Source organism: Malaclemys terrapin, chromosome 1, assembly GCF_027887155.1.
Source record: "Malaclemys terrapin pileata isolate rMalTer1 chromosome 1, rMalTer1.hap1, whole genome shotgun sequence".
NCBI classification, from domain to species: Eukaryota; Metazoa; Chordata; order Testudines; family Emydidae; genus Malaclemys; species Malaclemys terrapin.
In genome coordinates this window covers 353,642,313-353,663,479 of record NC_071505.1, presented here as the reverse complement: position 1 = coordinate 353,663,479, position 21,167 = coordinate 353,642,313, and the positions used below count along the sequence as shown (strand labels likewise).

General features: G+C 42.5%; 1 pseudogene; it reads left to right on the top strand.

Moving 5' to 3' along the window:
• The first annotated feature begins 17,123 nt into the window (after nt 1-17,123).
• Nucleotides 17,124-18,071, top strand: LOC128828816 (olfactory receptor 52M1-like; annotated as a pseudogene).
• The last annotated feature ends 3,096 nt before the right edge of the window (nt 18,072-21,167 follow it).

Below are 21,167 nucleotides of genomic sequence, written 5' to 3'. Positions count from 1 at the left end.
GGAGTAGAGTAGAAAGCAGAACGGTGTCTCCTACACGTACCGTACGTTTCACTGAATGCCTGTATGTTCCCACAATCAAGGATGATGGTCACAGTACAAATGCCTGGATGGAGAGACAATGTTAATATGAGACACTGCGTGCACTACAAATGCCTGGATGGAGAGACAATGTTAATATGAGACACTGCGTGCACTACTGGAGGCTGTTCTCATGGGCGAAGAAATTTAGTTGCTCTTCACACACAGAAAAATGACATTTTCATTGTTCAGAGAAATGAATTCCATATTTTATGCTGCTCCATGTGTCAATAATGTGTTGTGAGGTGTGAAACATTATAGGCACCAGCAGGAAAAAAAAGTGTGTGGCTATTGGTTATTCATGATTAATGCAATGAAAGCCAGGCTAGAAAGTGCATGCTGTAGGGAATTCCACATTCACCCAGTGGCTCAAAAGCTGAGTGGAGAAAAAAAAGCAAACCTTTGCCAAGACATGTGCTGGGGGAAACATCCCAACTAGATAGACCTCAGGGAAAAGATCACAGTGTCATTTTGAGCAGTTCCATGGAAACACATACTCATTTGCAACAGTGGCCAAAACAAAGATAATCTTGGGATACATAAGGAATGAGATGGAGAATAACCTGCTCTGCACAGACGTTCAGTTTTCATCACCCAGTGTCCATAAAGGAACAGCTGATATACAAGGGGATTCTGAGACAGAATGGCGTAGCCTGTCCTTTGTGGACAGGCTGAAAAGTCAAGAACTGTTTAGGGAAGAGTCAAAGAAGGGAGATATGATAGAGGAGAGGATAATAAAGAATTGAAATTAATACACTGAAATGGACAAAGAGAGAAAGTTCCCTACTGGTAATATTTATAGACACTTTGTGCTTCAAAAGGGCTAATTCCAGAAAACTGAGGCAAATTATCAGGAGAATTGATTAGGAGGAAAAATTTAGACAGGAAAATGGAATGAAAATTGGGAGTTGTTTAAGAAGAGTTTATTAGATAGAGGGCAGAAATTGGGCGGGAAAGGGGAAAAGGGAAAATAGATAGGAAATAATACAAATTGGAAGTTATGAAAATTAATGAGGAATGCTAAAATATCATGGAAATATTGATGCTTGGTGGAGCTAAGGATCAGAAGAAGGAGATTATTAAGTATATTATGAACGGAAGAAATCCTAGAAAATGTTTAAGATGATTCCTACAGGGAGAAAGGAAACTTGTTTATGTTGGAAAAAAGATAGATGTGTTCAAGAAATAGTTTTGTTCTGCATTTGGAAAGAAGCTCACATTCGGAGATGAAATACTTTCCAGTCCATTAGCATCAACTTTCGAACAACAGAGTTATGAACTGACCAATCAATCACACATCTCATTGTGAGCCAGAAGTCCACAATCAGGCAGCAGAGGCAGTAAAAAGAAAGAAAGAAAGAAAATCAAATGCAGGACAGGTCTCTGTTAAACGTAAATTATAAAAAATAAAGGTAATGTTGAGAAAAAAGCTTTGACAAGGTAAGGAAATAATAGAAAAGCTGGTATTCGATTAGTTCAAAAAAGTTTGGAATATAATTAATGCCCACCAACAGCATGATGTTTGGATAATTGGTCTTGTCAAATATCCCTTAATGATAGTACACATTTGGCTTATCAAGGGAACTGTGCAGACACCATAGACTTTGATTTCTCTCAGGCATTTGATTTTGTAGGGGAAAATAATGAACGCTCTACAATACCAGTGTGTACGGGGAGACTTTGGCAAACCAGTAAAGTGCCTAAAACCACTATGGCTTATTGTTAAAAAGCAACCTAGTCAGCAAGCTGTAAATTGACCATTCAGCAATCTCAGCTTGACCAAGGCAGGAGGGAAGGGGGTTTGGGGGTGCCACAGAAAGGGCAGCTTGACCCCGCGTCCTTCCTGATAAGAATTGTGTTGAAGTTGCTGATACATGCATTTGAAAAGAGCAGGATGTGCCCTCAGGAATGTTTATTGGGGTCTCAAGGCTGCAGGCTCTGGAAAAACCCACACCAGCTTAATCAATAATCAGAAGGAACCTCTTGCTTAATCATTAAAACTGCTTACTTAACAAGGTTTTTAAGGGACATGTCATGCTATTACTAATGTATAAATAAGTAGGACTCCTTTGGGGGACTCTTCGGGACTGGCCTCTCCCTCTGGATGCATCTTGTGTTCCCCAATGGCAGACGGGCTGCCACTGTGCCAGTCGAGAGCCACACACAGCTTTGGTAATTATCAAGGGTTGGGGGTGTTTTACTAATCTTGTTGTGAACGTGTGTAAGTGCTTGAATCTAAGTAAAGTGTAGCTTTAAGTGAAAGCACTCTTGTGTTGTCCTGTTTGTGCCAGCCATCTATCGGTCGGACGGCCATGTCTCCCCTGATTTATTTCCTGATGCCTCCTCACACAGAGTAAAAGTTACCAAGAGCTTTGGGTTGAAAGAACCCCAGGTAACAGAATTTTGGGGCCCCAGCGAGGAGTGGAGAGAGGAAGGAGATGGATGGTACAGTTTGTAGTTTGTCTATTGCAATAGGAGGTAAAAGATGGTGGGGTGGGGTCGCTCCCTACAAGTTCCCGTGTCGCAGTTCACGAGTTAATCTACGGATACATTCCATTACTGGGACTCAGAACTCAGGCTGATTGCCTGCTCGAGTGGAGAAATTATGTCCAGAGACAGGGAATCAACTCCAGGACACAGCCCCAAAGATCAGGGCTGCCAGACCTTAATACTTTGCCAGTGACACTGTGCAGAAACTGGAGTCCCCCAGATGGACCTGATTCTGACTGGCCATCAAGAAAAGTTCATCTGTCTTATTGGGAGTGGTGAGCACTGTGTGTGCAGCATGTGCCGTCTGGTTTTGGTGGTTAAGAAATAGAGATTATGTAGGATATTACTGTGTAAGGGTCTATCACTAGGAAAAGACTCTGTAAACCTGCAAAAATAATTAAGCCCTGAGTCCACGGGGAATGGAGTGTTTGCTCTGAGTCCGCAGGGGATGGGTAGAGCCCGGAGCTCACAGAGGAGTAGAGCCTGGAACTCACGGAGGGGTAAAGTTAGGTGTTTTTTGCCTGGAGCCCTAGGAGCTAGGAAAAGTTGGGTGCCCTATTGTGTGCAGGTAACAGATCTGAACTCATAAGAGTCTAACACAGTAAACAATAGCAAAGAACCTGTACCTTCTGTCAGTCAGGGTCACTACCTATCTGGCAGAATGACCACCCCAGAGCAACAAGAGAGAAAGGGAACAAAAAAAAAAAAGGGACCAGGAGAGGTGGGGGCTAGTTGAGGAGCCCACCCTCCTTGCTAAATGGTTAGTGGGACAAAGCCTGTGCCCATGGGAAGGGGCAGTTCAGCGAGGAGAGCAGGATCAGGCCCAGACAAGCAGGCAGGCAACAGATAAAGAGATTGGAAAACAGGTTGGGAGCCCCGAGGGGCATAGTGGCAGGAGTAAGGAGAAGAGTAAGTACAGGCATGGGGAATTCAGATGCTGGGACAATACTTGGAATGGTGAAATCTGAGTTGATGAAGGTGTCATTTTGGGAGATAAAAAGTGAGTTAAGGAAAGAGAGTGAGACGTTAACTCTGCAGAGGCTGGAGGGAATTAAGCAGTTGAACCTTGTAAAAATGTTAACAAAGAAAAGTGTTATAGAAAAAGAATTCTTGGTTTCTTTGCAGCTATTCTGAAGGAAAAATGGGCCCTTTCCCAAAGGAATGTTTGTAAATAAGCCAGGCAGAAAGACAATCTGCTTTGAATCATTTGACTGAACAATTTAGTCAAGTTCGCTAAAAGGACATAAGGGGTTTCTATTGGAACTTAACTGACCCCAAATGTACACCAGTGTAATCTATGTACAGCTGTGTAAAAATTAAAGCCGTGTAATGGATGTTAAGCAGAAGAGTATGCTTGTATCTTTGTGTGTGTATAGATATATTGTGTAAGTGTGTGGAGTGTTTGGGACCTAGGCCAACACTCCTGACTTGTAAAACTCTGTTTTGTGGGTTTAAGATAAATTGGGTTTTGTTTTGTTTTGTTTTTAAATAACACCACTAAAAAGCCATCTGCATCTGACTTCATTCGAAGTTGCAAAACTGAGAAACACTTTTTGCCAGACGCAGGTAACTAGTGTTGTTGGCTTTGGTGTTTAGCATTTAACCCTTAAGGTACCCCGCTGCTTTATAACGTTCAATATCTTTGTAAAGACCAAAGTCCTGGCTGCAGCAGGGGAGGCAAACCCAGGAGAATGGGGAGAAATTCTGGATCCTTTTTTTTTTTTTTTTTGTGGTAACAAAATAGCAGATCAGAGCTGTAGTAAAAGAATAAAAGATTAAAAAAAAGACAGTGCCCCTCTGGTGCAACTGCAGGGGTGAGATGCACAAAAGAGAAGCAACATTAGAAACACTGAGCCTTAAGGTGGCTCTGATTAATCAGACTGTCACTTTGATGAAAACTCCAAGCACAAAAGAAACAGTTACACCTTATGTACAAATTGCTATGGCTATTATAATCTTATAGAAGTTAAACTATGAAAGGAATGTGCATGTTTCCCAGAACATGTGCAGTGTATATTGTAGAAGGGGTAAAATAAATGCAAACAAAGCATGCTACTTAACTAAAATCCTATTAGGACTCTAAAGGGAGCCACAATAGGTTGTGTTTTCTTTTTCAGATCGCTGTGTCTTTTGGAAGCAGGAGAAAGCAAAATTTGGGCGGAAGTTGATTGTGTCCTTTTTAAGTCAGGGTCTCTCAGCTGCTGATGGCTTTGGATCCAAACGCAAGCCAGAAAGCGTCTGTGACAATGCACATTACCTTACTGATAGAGGATAGATTGTGGATAAGGGTGAAGCGGTGGATGTGGTATACCTAGACTTTAGTAAGGCATTTGATACCGTCTCGCATGATATTCTTATTGATAAACTAGGCAAATACAACTTAGATGGGGCTACTATAAGGTGGGTGCATAACTGGCTGGATAACCGTACTCAGAGAGTTGTTATTAATGGTTCCCAATCCTGCTGGAAAGGCGTAACGAGTGGGGTACCTCAGGGGTCTGTTTTGGGACCGGCTCTGTTCAATATCTTCATCAACGACTTAGATATTGGCATAGAAAGTACGCTTATTAAGTTTGCGTATGATACCAAACTGGGAGGGATTGCAACTACTTTGGAGGACAGGGTCATAATTCAAAATGATCTGGACAAATTGGAGAAATGGTCTGAGTTAAACAGGATGAAGTTTAACAAAGACAAATGCAAAGTGCTCCACTTAGGAAGGAAAAATCAATTTCACACATACAGAATGGGAAAAGACTGTCTAGGAAGGAGTACGGCAGAAAGGGATCTAGGGGTTATAGTGGACCACAAGCTAAATATGAGTCAACAGTGTGATGCTGTTGCAAAAAAAGCAAACATGATTCTGGGATGTATTAACAGGTGTGTTGTGAGCAAGACACGAGAAGTCATTCTTCCGCTCTACTCTGCTCTGGTTAGGCCTCAGCTGGAGTATTGTGTCCAGTTCTGGGCGCCGCATTTTAAAAAAGATGTGGAGAAATTGGAAAGGGTCCAAAGAAGAGCAACAAGAATGATTAAAGGTCTTGAGAACATGACCTATGAAGGAAGGCTGAAAGAATTGGGTTTGTTTAGTTTGGAAAAGAGAAGACTGAGAGGGGACATGATAGCAGTTTTCAGGTATCTAAAAGGGTGTCATAAGGAGGAGGGAGAGAACTTGTTCACCTTAGCCTCTAAGGATAGAACCAGAAACAATGGGTTTAAACTGCAGCAAGGGAGGTCTAGGTTGGACATTAGGAAAAAGTTCCTAACTGTCAGGGTGGTTAAACACTGGAACAAATTGCCTAGGGAGGTTGTGGAATCTCTGTCTCTGGAGATATTTAAGAGTAGGTTAGATAAACGTCTATCAGGGATGGTCTAGATAGTATTTGGTCCTGCCATGCTGGCACGGGACTGGAGTCGATGACCTCTCGAGGTCCCTTCCAGTCCTAGAATCTATGAATCTATGAATCTATGAATAAGGTGGAAAAAGGAGTCAAACCTAAAAATAAGAGAGGGACAGGTTAACCCTAAGTAGGAAAAAGATTCTTTTTGTGTGTGTATGCAGTGCTAAAATCTGACGCTTTTAAGATATTTGATGTTAATATTAAACATTGGGATAAATTTAATGTTAATAAGTACCCCTGTAACAATGTATAGTGTGTATGATTTTTGGACAAACCTTTAAGGTCATATGGTAATGATGCTTCTCAGCTATTACTTGTGAATAAACTTAAAGCTTAGCACAGCAGGGAAAACATTACAAACTTGGTCTGCTGTATAAGAAGGAAAACTGAGGTCCACCACCTCATAAGTTTCATAACTGAACAGTGGGATAATTTCCCCATAACCCTTAAAAGGTAGGAGCCATTGAAACCTGGCCTGCCTATAGAACAAAAACACAGGAAAGTATGGGGGTAATTCCTCTGTTTTGCCTGCAATCAGCAGGGATATTTGTAAAAAAATATTGATATTTTAAGCAATAATCTGCCACCCCAAAAGGGGTAGAAGCATGTTCTTTTTGTCTTTCAGAACATCAGGAAAAGCTGGTACCAGCTAAAGAGCAACCCAGAATACTATGGCTTTACTGTCACGACAAAGATTGTGTTTTGTGTTTTATGTTTTGTATTTTGTCTTGTGTTGTTTGTCTTGTTGCCAGCATTGTTGTGTATTGTGTTACAAAACAAGGAAATACTGCATTAGGCAGAACCGGATGAGCAAGCATTTTAACTGTATTTACAAAAAACAATGTTGCAGAAGGGTGAAGGTCAAGGAACGCCAGTCTCTAACAGGGAAATATCCTTAGGTGGTAAAGGCACATTTAAAAGCAAAATATGCATGTGACACAAGGTGTATCTGTTGGTGGGAATAAAAGGATGGACATATAAAGTTTTAAAGTACAAAGTGGAATCATCAAGGGGAAAAGGATATGTAAAAACATTGATTACTAAAAGAATAAGACTTGCTAATTATTACTTCTTAGTCAACTTCCAGCATGCAAGCCCAGCTGAATGCACCTGGGTGTTGTATGACATTGGATGTAAGGAAAGAAAGGCCCAGTGAAGGTAGAGCTGCCCTAATACTATCTCCATGTGAACTGCTGAAGGTTATTGGATTTTCTCTGGTAGCCAGGGGGGTGGGCAGCCTAAAGAAAAGGCTCCCAATAAATGTATTGAACTGCTTTGGGTGGAACTGGATTAGAAGTTGGAGTGCTGGATGCTACTCATAGATTCATAGATTATAGGACTGGAAGGGACCTCGAGAGGTCATCGAGTCCAGTCCCCTGCCCGCATGGCAGGACCAAATACTGTCTAGACCATCCCTGATAGACATTTATCTAACCTACTCTTAAATATCTCCAGAGACGGAGATTCCACAACCTCCCTAGGCAATTTGTTCCAGTGTTTAACCACCCTGACAGTTAGGAACTTTTTCCTAATGTCCAACCTAGACCTCCCTTGCTGCAGTTTAAACCCATTGTTTCTGGTTCTATCCTTAGAGGCTAAGGTGAACAAGTTCTCTCCCTCCTCCTTATGACACCCTATTAGATACCTGAAAACTGCTATCATGTCCCCTCTCAGTCTTCTCTTTTCCAAACTAAACAAACCCAGTTCTTTCAGCCTTCCTTCATAGGTCATGTTCTCAAGACCTTTAATCATTCTTGTTGCTCTTCTTTGGACCCTTTCCAATTTCTCCACATCTTTTTTAAAATGCGGCGCCCAGAACTGGACACAATACTCCAGCTGAGGCCTAACCAGAGCAGAGTAGAGCGGAAGAAGGACTTCTCGTGTCTTGCTCACAACACACCTGTTAATGCATCCCAGAATCATGTTTGCTTTTTTTGCAACAGCATCACACTGTTGACTCATATTTAGCTTGTGGTCCACTATAACCCCTAGATCCCTTTCTGTCGTACTCCTTCCTAGACAGTCTTTTCCCATTCTGTATGTGTGAAATTGATTTTTCCTTCCTAAGTGGAGCACTTTGCATTTGTCTTTGTTAAACTTCATCCTGTTTACCTCAGCCCATTTCTCCAATTTGTCCAGATCATTTTGAATTATGACCCTGTCCTCCAAAGTAGTTGCAATCCCTCCCAGTTTGGTATCATCCGCAAACTTAATAAGCGTACTTTCTATGCCAATATCTAAGTCGTTGATGAAGATATTGAACAGAGCCGGTCCCAAAACAGACCCCTGCGGAACCCCACTCGTTACGCCTTTCCAGCAGGATTGGGAACCATTAATAACAACTCTCTGAGTACGGTTATCCAGCCAGTTATGCACCCACCTTATAGTAGCCCCATCTAATTTGTATTTGCCTAGTTTATCGATAAGAATATCATGCGAGACCGTATCAAATGCCTTACTAAAGTCTAGGTATACCACATCCACCGCTTCACCCTTATCCACAAGGCTCGTTATCCTATCAAAGAAAGCTATCAGATACCTAACATAGAGGTATTGGCAAACAAATGAAGTTATGTTATAAATGTTTCTGTCATATTATAGCAATTAGGGTATGTGATTTTGAATTTAATGTACCTGAATTTAAATATAGTCAGATAAAAACATTGTATTCTATTGTAACACCCGTGCCTCTTGGAATGGATCTAACTGCTTTACAAACATTGCTTTTACACCCTGATTTACAGAACCAGCTCAATACTGCAAAACAGGAAGGGCACAGAGTCATGGTTATCATGCATCATAATGCCAATGAAATTAAAGGGGTATTTGCAAGAATTAGCCAAGACCTGTCACACCACTGGTGGGAAGTGTTATTGGGGTGGTCCCCCACTGGCCCAGGCATCCTGAATTTGTCCCTACACCCCATCATAGTAAACTTGGGGTGCCAAATAGAAGTGGTTTTTGTTACCAGTCTAATGACATGCTGGACCTGGCGCAAAATCTGGCAATGGCAAGTCCCCCAACAGATGAGTCAGTGGTTACTGCCACCGGCACTCGTACCCCCGGGAAAGGAACATTTCGAACTTGTCGCCCCTCCCTCAAATGGGAAAGTAGGCTAAGGTGATCACTTGTCAATTGCTGTGCTGGTGTGCTAAGTATAGGATGCCAACAAGAAGTTCATTTGCTTGGTCTCAGCTGAGAGCCTTGAGCTTTCGTTGGATCTCAACTCAGGTGCATCCAGACAAGGTGTGACAGCGATCGTGTAAAGGCCCCTTGTGCACAAGGCGGCCTTTAAGCAGGGGAAATTGCACAGGGAGACTTTGGCAAACCAGTAAAGTGCCTAAAACCACTATAGCTTATTGTTAAAAGCAACCTAGTCAACAAGCTGTAAATTGGCCATTCAGCAATCTCAGCTTGGCCAACGCAGGAGGGGAGGGGGTTTTGGGGTGCCTCAGAAAGGGCAGCTTGACCCCGCGTCCTTCCTGATAAGAATTGTGTTGAAGTTGCTGATACATGCATTTGAAAAGAGCAGGATGTGCCCTCAGGAATGTCTATTGGAGTCTCAAGGTTGCAGGCTCTGGAAAAACCCACCCCTCGTTAATCAATAATCAGAAGGAACCTCTTGCTCGATCATTAAAACTGCTTACTTAACAAGGTTTCTGTAAGGGACATGTCATTCTATTACTAATGTATAAATAAGGAGGAATTGTTTGGGGGACTCTTCGGGACTGGCCTCTCCCTCTGGATGCATCTTGTGTTCCCCAATGGCAGACGGGCTGCCACTGTGCCACTCGAGAGCCACACTCAGCTTTGGTAATTATTGAGGGTTGGGGGTGTTTTACTAACCTGTTGTGGACGTATGTAGGTGCTTGAGACTAGTAAAGTTTAGCTTTAAGTGAAAGCACTCTTGTGTTGTCCTGTTTGTGCCAGCCATCTATCGGTCGGACGGCCGTGTCTCCCGATTTATTTCCTGACACCTCCTCGCACAGAGTAAAAGTTACCAAGAGCTCTGGGTTGAAAGAACCCCGGGTAACAAGTGGAGCACATGTTAAATAGACTAAAAACTGGCTAACTGACAGATCTCAGGAAGCAGATGTCAATTGCCAATTTGTCAGTGAATGAAGGTGTTTGGGGTTCCACAGGGATCAGTTCTAGGCCTGATGCTATTCAACATTTTAATCAATGATCTGGAAGCAAATAGAAAATCACTGCAAATAAAATTGTGGATGACCCAAAGATTGGCATAGAGGTTACAATGAGGAGGCCAAGGCAGGCATACCAAGTGGTCGCAAGCATTTGGTGAGCTGTGCCCATGCATACAAAATCTTCTAATACAGTCACATGCAAAGTTAGCTTCTCAGAACTGGTAATGCAGGCCTGGCCCTCAGACTAGGGCACTTTATTATGGAACACAATGACCTCGAAAAAGATTTAAGAGTCACTGTGGAGCTCTCAGTTTCAGGCTCTGGCCAAAAGGGCTGATGCGATCCTCGGATGCATAAACAGGGGGTTGGTGAGTTGGAGCAGGGGAAAGATGTTACCTACGTACACGGCATTAGTGAAAACTGACTGTCCAGACCGGGGATTCACATTTATAAAAGGATGTTCAAAAATTGGAGAAGGTGCGGAAAAGAGCCACATAAATAATTGGAAGCTGCAGAAAATGCTGGAGAGTGAGAGACTTAAGGAGCTTCATCTATTTATCTTAAATAGTAATAACCGGCTGTGTAATCTAGAGGAGAAAGGCAGAGCAAGGCCCAATGGCTAAAAGCTGAAGCCAGACAGATTGCAGGTGGAAATAAGGGCCAAAGATTTAGCACTGAAGGTGATTAACTATTGGTACAAAATGCAAAGGGAAGTGGTGGATTCTCCACCTCCCCATGTTTACAGATCTAAACTGGATGCTTGTCTGGGAGATCTGCTTCAGGACTTGTCTACGCTTGAATTGCTATAGTGGTGCTGCCATAACACTTCAGTTGTAAAAACTACTTGCACCGACAGCAGGGGTTCTCCCATCAGCGTGGGTAATCCACCTCCCTGAGATGTGATAGCAAGGTTAGTGGAAGAATTTGTCCATCAACCCCAGGCTGTCCACATGGGGGTTAGGTTGATATAGCTACATCTCTCAGGGGGTTGGATTTTTCTTGCTGTTTCAGAAAAGGCAAATGCAATGTTAGGTTGTATTAGCGAAGGTATAGCTTGCAAGTCTCATTAAATGATACTACCACTCTATTCAGCTCTGCTTATGCCTCAATTGGAACACTTTATCCAATTTTGGACACTGCTGTATAGAAAGGATGTAGAGAATCTGTAAATGGTCCCGAGGCTATTGAGAGAGATGTTCCAAGGGATGGAATGCAAGCCATATGAACAAGCTGAAGTAACCAGGAATGCTTAGTTTGGAAAAGAGGAGATTGTGGAGGATACAATACTGGTCTTTAAATACTTCAAAAGTTGCCATAAGAAAGATTGAGGAAAGCTGTTGTCTCTTGCTGCATGGTGCAGGAGAAGAGGCAATGGTTTCATATCTCAGGAAAATCTTCCTAATTGTAAGAAAAGAAGGACAATGAAACAGACGACTCTGGAGGTTGTAATGGCCTGTATTATAGGAAGATGATCTAATTGTTCCTTCTCACCTTAAACCCCATGAATGTATCAATAAACCCCATGAATTTATCAATAAACAAAATAGATCAGACATTTATGTTTACTGTGTCTCACAACACACACAAAAGGGAAAATCCAATTACTTTGAATGTATAACACTGATAAAAGTTTTTTTTTACATTATACCAATTTTGACTATGAAACTTCTTGCGTAAGACATTATTGAAGCCAAAAACTGAATGGGATTCAAAAATGTACTGGCCAGCATAGGTGCTGCTGGTGGCATCAACTTTAGTTGAGGCTGTCTGACACCTTCAATCAGAAGACCTCAATTTCAGTCGCTTGTAAGTTTGACAAACAAAGAATTTGGATGGAAATTTCCCACATGGGTGTCTAGTTCTGTCTGAATTGTTTCTTGAAAGTTTGAGGCTGGAAGTTTCATCTGACTACTCGAATGAATCTACAAGAGAAGATGTGTTGCCCATGTTGAAAAATTCTTATAACTGTTACAGTGAGGAGCCTTAACACCTCCATTCTTACCAGCAGAATAAAGTAAGGTAGCAGCCTCCCCTCCCCCCATGACAGCATGCCAGGATGTCTGGGTTCTTCTAGGAGGGGAGCAGGGTCTGGGGGCTTGTAGTGGGGAGGGACTGGGAGCCAGGATACCTGGGTTCTGCTGGGAGGGCAGTGGGGTCCGTGGGAGGGGCTGGGAGCAAGGAAACATGGGTTCTGCTGGCAGAGAAGTGGGGTCCATGGAAGGGGCTGGGAGCCAATCACTCAAAACTGGGTGACTGGGCTTGAAATTTAACGTTGATAAATGCACCATAATGAACATTGGAAAGCAGAATCACAACTATACATATAAAATGATGGGGTCTAAATTAGCTGTTACCATTGAATAAAGAGATCTTGGGGTCACTGTGGAGAGTTCTCTGAAAACATTCACATAATGTGCAGCAGCAGTCAAAAAAGTGATAGATAACAGGACAGAAAGTATCATATTGCCTCTATCTAAATCCATGGTACGCCCACATCTTGAAAACTATGTGCAGATATGATCGCCCCATCTCAAGATATATTGGAATTGGAAAAGGTTCAGAAAAGGGCAACAAAAATGATTAGGGGTATTAGGGAACAGTTTCTGTGGGAGGAGAGATTAATAAGACTGGGATTTTTCAGCTTGGAAAAGAGACAACTAAGGAGAGATATGAATGAGGTCTATAAAATAATGACTGGTGTAGAGAAAGTAGATAAGGAAGTGTTGTTTAATACAACTCATAACACAAGAACTAGGGGTCACCAAATGAAATTAATAGGCAGCAGATTTAAAAGAAATAAAATAAAGTATTTCTTCAAGCAACGCACAGTCAACCCTTGGAACTCTTTGCCAGAAGATGTTGTGAAGGTCAAGACTATAGCAAGGTTAAAAAAAAACGAGATAAATTCATGGAGGACAATTCCATCAGTGGCTATTAGCCAGGATGGGCAGGGATGGTGTCCCTAATCTCTGTTTGCCAAAAGCTGGGAATGGGTGACAGGTGTGGCAAAGTACCTTTTTCTCCTCAGAAGGCTCAGTCCTTTTTAGCCTTGGAGACACAGGCTTGGACAAGGCAAATCCTTGTAGGTAGCACAGGGTCTGGCTATTCCTTCCCTCAGTCAGTCCCTTGTGCTTGTTTATCTTCCCTTCTGGGCACAGGAAGGGTTCAGAGCCTTGCTGCTCCTAGCTTACTGGCAGCTTCCCTGCTTCTCCCACTCTCTCTCCCCCTTCCCTTCCACGCCGGGGAGGGTTTAAAAAGGTCCCAAGCAGTTGGAGCCAGCTGAACCTAATTAGTTCCCTGGTAACCACTTGCCCAGCTGAACCTTATTTCCCCATGGTTCTCTCTCCTCAGTGGCTTGGGAGAGGCCTTTTTAACCCCCTGGGACTGATTACTACCCCCCACCACCCGTAGCTCTTCGTCCTGGGTTTGCCACACAGGGAATGGATCACTTGATGATTACTTGTTCTGTTCATTCCCTGTGGGGCACCTGTCACTGGCCACTTTCCGAAGATAGGATACTGGGCTAGATGGACCTATGGTCTGACCCATTATGGCCATTCTTATGTCCTGATGTTTTTTCTTATGTTAACAGCCAGAGCCCTGAAATGCCAGAGGAGGAAGTGACAGTCTCTGTGCACTAACACACACCTGGCTCCTGAGATCTTTACTCAGTTCTTACTCCAAGGGGAATTTTTGCCTTAGCAGATCCTGAGCAAATTATGGGCCACAGCCTAAGAATTTGGCTTTGTATTGTACATCTACTAACACCTTTCATCCTGAAGGATACCCTGTGCCACTGAAATGCAGCCATCTTGGGGATGGGGCCAATTATCTGGGGCAAGTGGGGGTACACAAAAATAATGACATTTTGATCCATCTACCAATGTTGCCCTAGATTTTTTGAGTAGGTGAGCTCCTCAGCAAGGGATGGTTACCTGTGATTTCTGAGACCGAAGTGTCTTCCCTGAGAATCCCTCTCAGGTAGTCGTGTCCCACACCTCTCTCATGCTAGCATCTGCAGCAGCCTCTCATGCCACGAGCCAACACTGTGGTATGAACTGTTTATTATATAGCTCTTTGCAATCCCTGTGGACTTCACTCGGCCTCTATTGGAGAAGTCACATCTGGATGTAAACATACACTCTAGTAAATGTCTCTGTTTCTATTTATGTGCTTCTGTGCTCTTTATCCAACATTAGGGGTAAACAGTAATTAATGGACCTTCCCAAAGAGAGATGAGAACATGCTCTGTGCTGAGTGGGAGAGGAATTGGCTGCTCCATGTATTTTTTTATATTTTAAAATAATAGTTGAATAGGAAGAAAACTCGGGATAATGTGCAGATCTCTATACTCTGTAAATGGTGAGGATGGCTGGTTGGATAGTAGACAGACTTGGAAAAAGATGACTGAGGGGAGACATAAGCATTTTCTGGAGACACACAGGGCTGTCACTAAGAAATCAGAAATCAATAATTCTCATCAGTAATTATAATCATACTGTGCAGAACCTTTCATTGAAGGGTCTTCAAAACACCTAGCAAAGGAAAGTGACTATGATCCTATTGTCATAAGAGTGACGTGATTTGATGAAGGTCAGAGAGAGAATGACACACTGACCCCATGAATCCTGATTTTCCTGCCTTAGCCACAGACTCTCTGTCACTAACTGAAGGCTTGAGAAGAGGGAAATGGATTCACAGTCTAACGGAACCAGGAATGCAGGCCTGCCCCACAGACAAAGGCACTTTATTATGGAATGCAGGGATCCCAAACAGACCATTCTACCAATATTTGGGGCGTCCACAGATTTTTTCTGCAATGATTATCTATTTCCATCGAGATCATTGATGAAAAAGTTGAATAGCATCTGGCCTAGAACTGATCCCTGCTGAACCCCACTCACAGACAATGACCCATTGATAACTGCTTTCTGAGATCTGTTAGTTAGCCAGTTTGTATCCATTTTACATATGCTCTACTGATATTGCAGTGATCATTTTAATTGGTATATTTTCCAATATTAAAACAAATGCCTCAGAGAAATCAAGGTTTATTGCATCTGCATGGTTTCCTTCATCAACCAAATGTGTACTCTCATTAAAGGATGATATCAGATTTATTTGACAAGACTGATTTTCCATAAAACCTTATTTACTGGTATTAATTATAATCCTAGACTTTTATTTTAAAATAATCACATACCAGCTTTTCCATTGTTTCCTAACCTTGTGAAATCTTTTTAACTTCCCTTTTTTATACACTTTATGTTTATCACAGAATTGTCCTCTATTTGCTTATTTTTTAAGACTTTGCTGCTGCCGGATTGCATAGTTCTGATTCCAAATGAGATGTGTGTTGGATTTGTCAGTTCGTAATTCTTGTGTTCATAACTCTAAGGTTCTGCTATGGATGCTGTTTAACATTCTCCTTGACTTCTAATGGAGAGGAAAGTGTTTCATCACCTCATGTGATATGAATACCTCCTACTGTTTCTTTCAGAATGCAGAACAGAACTATTTCTTGAACACATCTACTTTCTTTTTGACATGAACAAGTTTACTTTCTGCTTCTCATAATTGGTGTAAAACTTTTCTGGGATTTCTTTTCTTCTCAATTTTCTTAATAACCTCCTTTTTGTGATATGTAGCTCTGTCAAACATTGATTTTTCCCTCTTCTTTTTAACAACCCTTTCCAATTTTGATAACATCCAATTTGTATTGCTTGCTACATATATTTCCTTTTTCCTGCTCCCCCCACCCCAGTTGCTGCCTCCACTTTCTCACTGAACCAGGTTTTTTGTCAAAGTTATACACTTTTTTTCACTGTGAAATTGTGGCTTTTTAGCTCCCTAATAAATTCCTCTAAAGAACTCTGAATTTTCACTCCCATTTTTCTGTCTCAATTTCCACCCCTAACCCATTTAGCTCATAATTTGCCTCATTTTAGGGTAATTAACATTTTTAAAACATGAAGTGTCTATAGATAATATTGATTAGGAACTGTTCTTTCTTTGTCCATTTGAATATAATAAGTCCCATTCTTTATTTTCCTTTCCTGTATCATATGCTATCTTGTTTGTATCTTCTCTACACTAAACTGTCCCAGATAGAATGTATCAGAAACTCCCTTTTTAGCTGCTATATTCTTTATAGCGATTGGGTAAAAAAAAACTGAGGGCATGTACAAAGCAGGTTATTGTCCATCCCATTCCTTAGGCATCCACACATTGTTTTTGTTTTGGCCAATACTGGGAATGAGCGGTGTTTCCGTGGAACCCAGGTCTCTTCCCCAACGTGTTTTCTAGCTGGGATGTTTCCCCTGTGCAGTGCTAGACAAAGGTTTGGTTATTTTCCACTCTCAGATTTTCAACAACCATGTTAATGGGGAAATCCCTACAGCATGGATTCTCTAACCGGGATTTCATTGCTTTAAGGAACGATGAGTGATAACCAGTACCTGTTTGTTGTGGGTGCCTATTAACGTTTCCCACATCACAATATGTTAGAATTATTGTGAAATGGAGCACCATCATGTATGGAATTGGCATTAGTAGGGTCAGTTGTTCATAATTCATTTTTCTGAATAACGAAAATATCATTTTTCTGTGTGTGAAGTGCAACCAATCTGCTTCACCCATGACAACAGCCTCCAGGAGAGCATGTAGTATATCATATTTACATTGTGTCAAGTATCAGGGGGTAGACGTGTTAGTCTGTATCTACAAAAACAACAAGGAGTCTGGTGGCACCTTAAAGACTAACAGATTTATTAGGGCATAAGCTTTCGTGAGTAAAAACCTCACGAAAAGCTTATGCCCTAATAAATCTGTTAGTCTTTAAGGTGCCACCAGACTCCTTGTTGTTCATATTTACATTGTCTCTCCATCCAGGCATTTGTACTGCGACCATAAGTCTAGACCCTGGGCACATAGAGGAAGTCACGAGAACACACAGTACATGCAGGAAACACCGTTCTGTCTCAGAGTTTGACACCTTCTCTCCTACTCCATGTGAGATTCCAACAGGACCGACTTCACAAACCCCTCCACCTTCATCCTGCTGGGCATTCCTGGCCTGGAGGCAGTCCATATCTGGATCTCCCTCCCCTTCTGCACCATATACACCATAGCTGTCTTGGGGAACTTCAGCATCCTGTTCATTGTGAAGAGGGAGCTGAGCCTCCATGGGCCCATGTACTATTTCCTCTGCATGCTGGCCATCACTGACCTGGTCCTGTCCACGTCCACACTGCCCAAAATGCTGAGCATCTTGTGGTTCAATTCCAGGGAGATCGATTTCAGTGCCTGCCTAACCCAGATGTACTTCTTTAACTGCTTTCCAGCAATGGATTCTGGGACGGTTGTGGCCATGGCTTTGGATCGCTATGTGGCCATCTGCCATCCCCTGAGACATTCCACCATGCTGACAAACCACGTGGTGGTGAAGATTGGCCTGGCCGTGATGCTGCGTGGATGCTTACTCATACTGCCCTATCCCTTGCTGGTGAGTCGGTGGCTATATTGGAAGACCAACATCATCCCCCACACACACTGCAAGCACATATCTGTCGTGAACCTGGCCTGTGGTGACGTCTGTGCCAGCAGTTACTACAGCCTCTCTGTGACATTCTGTGTGCCCAGTATGGATGTGTTTTTTATTGCTCTGTCCTATATCCAGATCCTCAGGGCCATCTTCAGCCTGCCCACAAAGGACGCCCGGCTAAAGACAGTTGGGACCTGCGGCTCCCACCTCTGTGCCATTTTAGTCTTTTACATTCCAGATCTCTTCTCCTCCCTCATGCACCAGATTGGTAACACTATGCCCCTGTATTGTCTCATTCTCATGGCCAACATGTACCTTCTGGTGCCCCCCATGTTACACCCCATCATCTATGGGGTGAGGACCAAATAGATCTGAGACAGGTTGCTATGGCTATTTACTCATAATAGGACATAAAGTTTTCTCCTGATGCTCAGATTTTCAGGCCGAGCTGTGTGCAGAGCTGGTTGGTGACATAGTTCTGGGCCCTCGTCCCTGAATCATTGACTGGGCTGTCAAAGAGACATTAAGCACTTTACTGAACTTACTGTGCTGTGTCAGTGTGACAAACTGGGGAATCTGTCTATGTATAACCCATGGTTATTTGCCACCATTGCCACCTTTCGTATTGCTTTTAACTAGATCACCAAGGCCCCACCCTTTGCCACTACTTCCAAGAAGGCCCCATCCCTGCTCTGCCTCTTCCCCGCAGGACCTCCCTGTCGCTTGATCCTCTCTTCTCTTCCCCTCCCCTTTTCATCTGCCGGGTCATCTCCATGTCAATCCCCCCGACCTCCACAGCTCTTAAAAACGCTAATATTTTGGCAGAAAATCTAGCAGCTAGCTGACAGGAGCACTGTATCTAATGCCTGCATGAAAGAAAGAAAAATAAATAAACATTAGACCCACTCAGCTCTAATACATTTTCCTTAAGGGACATTGGTTAGGTTTAATTTTAATATATGTTCCTTCTTTGTTATTTTTTTGGAGAGAGACAGACCCCATCAAGATTCCTGGGTTCTATCTCAGCTCTGGGAGGGGAGTGTGGTATAGTAGGTTACAGGATGGGGCAGATACATCTGCTGTCTATATAAGAACATCAGCATAGCCATATTGGGTGACACCAATTGTCCATCCACCCCAGTATCCTCTCTTCCGACAGTGGCCAATGCCAGGAGCCCCAGAGGGATTGAAAAGAACAGGGAATCATCAAGTGATCCATCCCCTGTCACCCATACCCAGCTTCTGATACACAGTGTCTAAGGACACCATCCCTGCCCATCCTGTCAAATAGTCACTGATTGACCCATACTGCATGAACTTATCTAGTTCTTTTTAGAACCCTATTATAGTCTTGGCCCTCACTACACCATCTGGCAAGGAGTTCCAGTGGTTGACTGTGAAGAAATACTTCCTTTTGCTTGGTTTAAATCTGCTGCCTATTAATTTCCTTGGGTAACCTCCAGTTGTTGGCCCTGTCAATACTGTTTCTCCACTTGTGAGGTACTCCCTTCTCTTGTCATTATATAATGCCTGCATCTGTAACTTTCACTCTATGCATTTGAAGAAGTGAGTTTTTTTACCAATTAAAACTTCCCCTCAAATAAATCTGTTAGTCTTTAAGATGCCACCAGACTGCTTGTTGTTTTTGTGTATACAGACTAACATGGCTTCCCCCTGATACTTGACTCCAGTTGTGTTATTTGAAGGAATAAATAACATTTCCATATTTGATTTCCCCCCACCATTCATACCCCCCAGCTATCTCTTTTCCAAGCTGAAAATAGATCATGTTATTAATCTCTTCTCGTTTGGAAGCTGTTCTGCACTCCTTATCATTTTTGTTCCCTTTTTCTGTACCTTTTCCAATTCTAAGATATCTTTCTGATGTTGGGCTACCAGATCAGAATGCAGTATTAAATATGTGGGTGTACCATGAGTTTATATAGAGGCAATGTGCTATTTTTATATTTTTATATATTAATTGAATTAATCGGCCACTTGTTTAAAACAAAACAAAGGAATTATTCACACAACTCAACTCTGTTGGTTTTATTGTTAAATCTCATGATGCAAAGTTTGTTGCTAATGGTAAACATTATAACAGAGAATTTGATTATGATCATAAATCCTAAAAAAGTTGTAACATGCAAAATTTTTGGGAAAAGCCCTGGGCATGCTTGGAGTAGTAAACAAGGAGCCCTATGGTGATACTGCTTCTCAGCTAACACCTGTACACAGGCACAAAGCCAGTTACAGCAGGAAAACCATAATAAACCTAGTCTGCTGTGTGGAATGGGAGACTGAGGTACACCAGCTCATTCCATTGATGAACATCTTTATTGCATTATTAACTGTTGGAAAAGGACAATGGTTAAAAATGTTGCACAAATACATAGAGATGGATGTTTTCTTACGATCCACAGAAGGCACACTTGCTGACTTTTGACATCACTAGGCTCATCTATAAAGTGTTCAAAGGTATATACTACAATGTTTTGCAACTCTTCCTAGTTGTATGTTCAAAGCCTAAAGAGTGCCTTGCTCTAAATTACTCAGTGACAAACACTCCTGCAGTAAACTAAGGTGGGAAGTGTGACATTCTGCACCCCAAAGCAACACCGTGGCACCTCCAAACTTACCACATTTAGTATTATCTAGACCAGCCCTGATGGGTGTTTGTCTAATCTGTGCTTAAAAATCTCCAATGATTGTTCATGGAAGCATGCAAGGCCATGTGACCAGCTCATGTGACAATGGACTCCATCTTGTGCCCAGGATGATGATAGTTATTGATGAGAATTACTGATCTCTGATCCCTCTGTGAAAGCCCCGTGTGCCTCCAGAGTGTTTGTGTTCCTCTCAAGCGTCTCTCTCCAGATCTGTCTGACTACTATCTACCCAGCATCTTTAGCATTTTCAGGGTATCAGACCCAATGGCGCTCTAGACATTATCCCTAGTTTTCTTCCCAATCAACTATAATTTTTACATATGCACAAATACACAGAGCAGCCAATTCCTCTCTGACTCAGCACAGAGCCCAAGAATTCTCACCTCCCTTGGGGATGGTATTTTAGTTGCTATTTACTCTGAAAGCTGGATAATTAGCACAGAAGCTTGTCTCCAGCCAGTTTACATTCATATGCTGCTTCTCCCCTAGAGGCCGAGCAAATCACACTGGGACTGCACAGAGCTATATTATAAACAGTGAAAACCTCTGTGTCGGCTCTCGGTGTGGGATGTTGCTACAAATGTTGGGTGAAAAAGACATGGGACACAGCTACCTGAGGGAGATTCCCAGGGAAGACACTTCCATCTCCGAATTCAGAGGGACCTATGACTTGCTGGGGAGCTCACCTGCGAGTACAACATGGGTGTGGTGGGATAGAGAGTAATCTGTAGTCTTTTCCACTGTGTACAACCATTAAACATCCCAGGGCCCTTGCCACAGGTGATGAGTTTACTCCAGTATCACTGGCCAAAATGTCACTCCTCTCTATGTACCTCTGCCC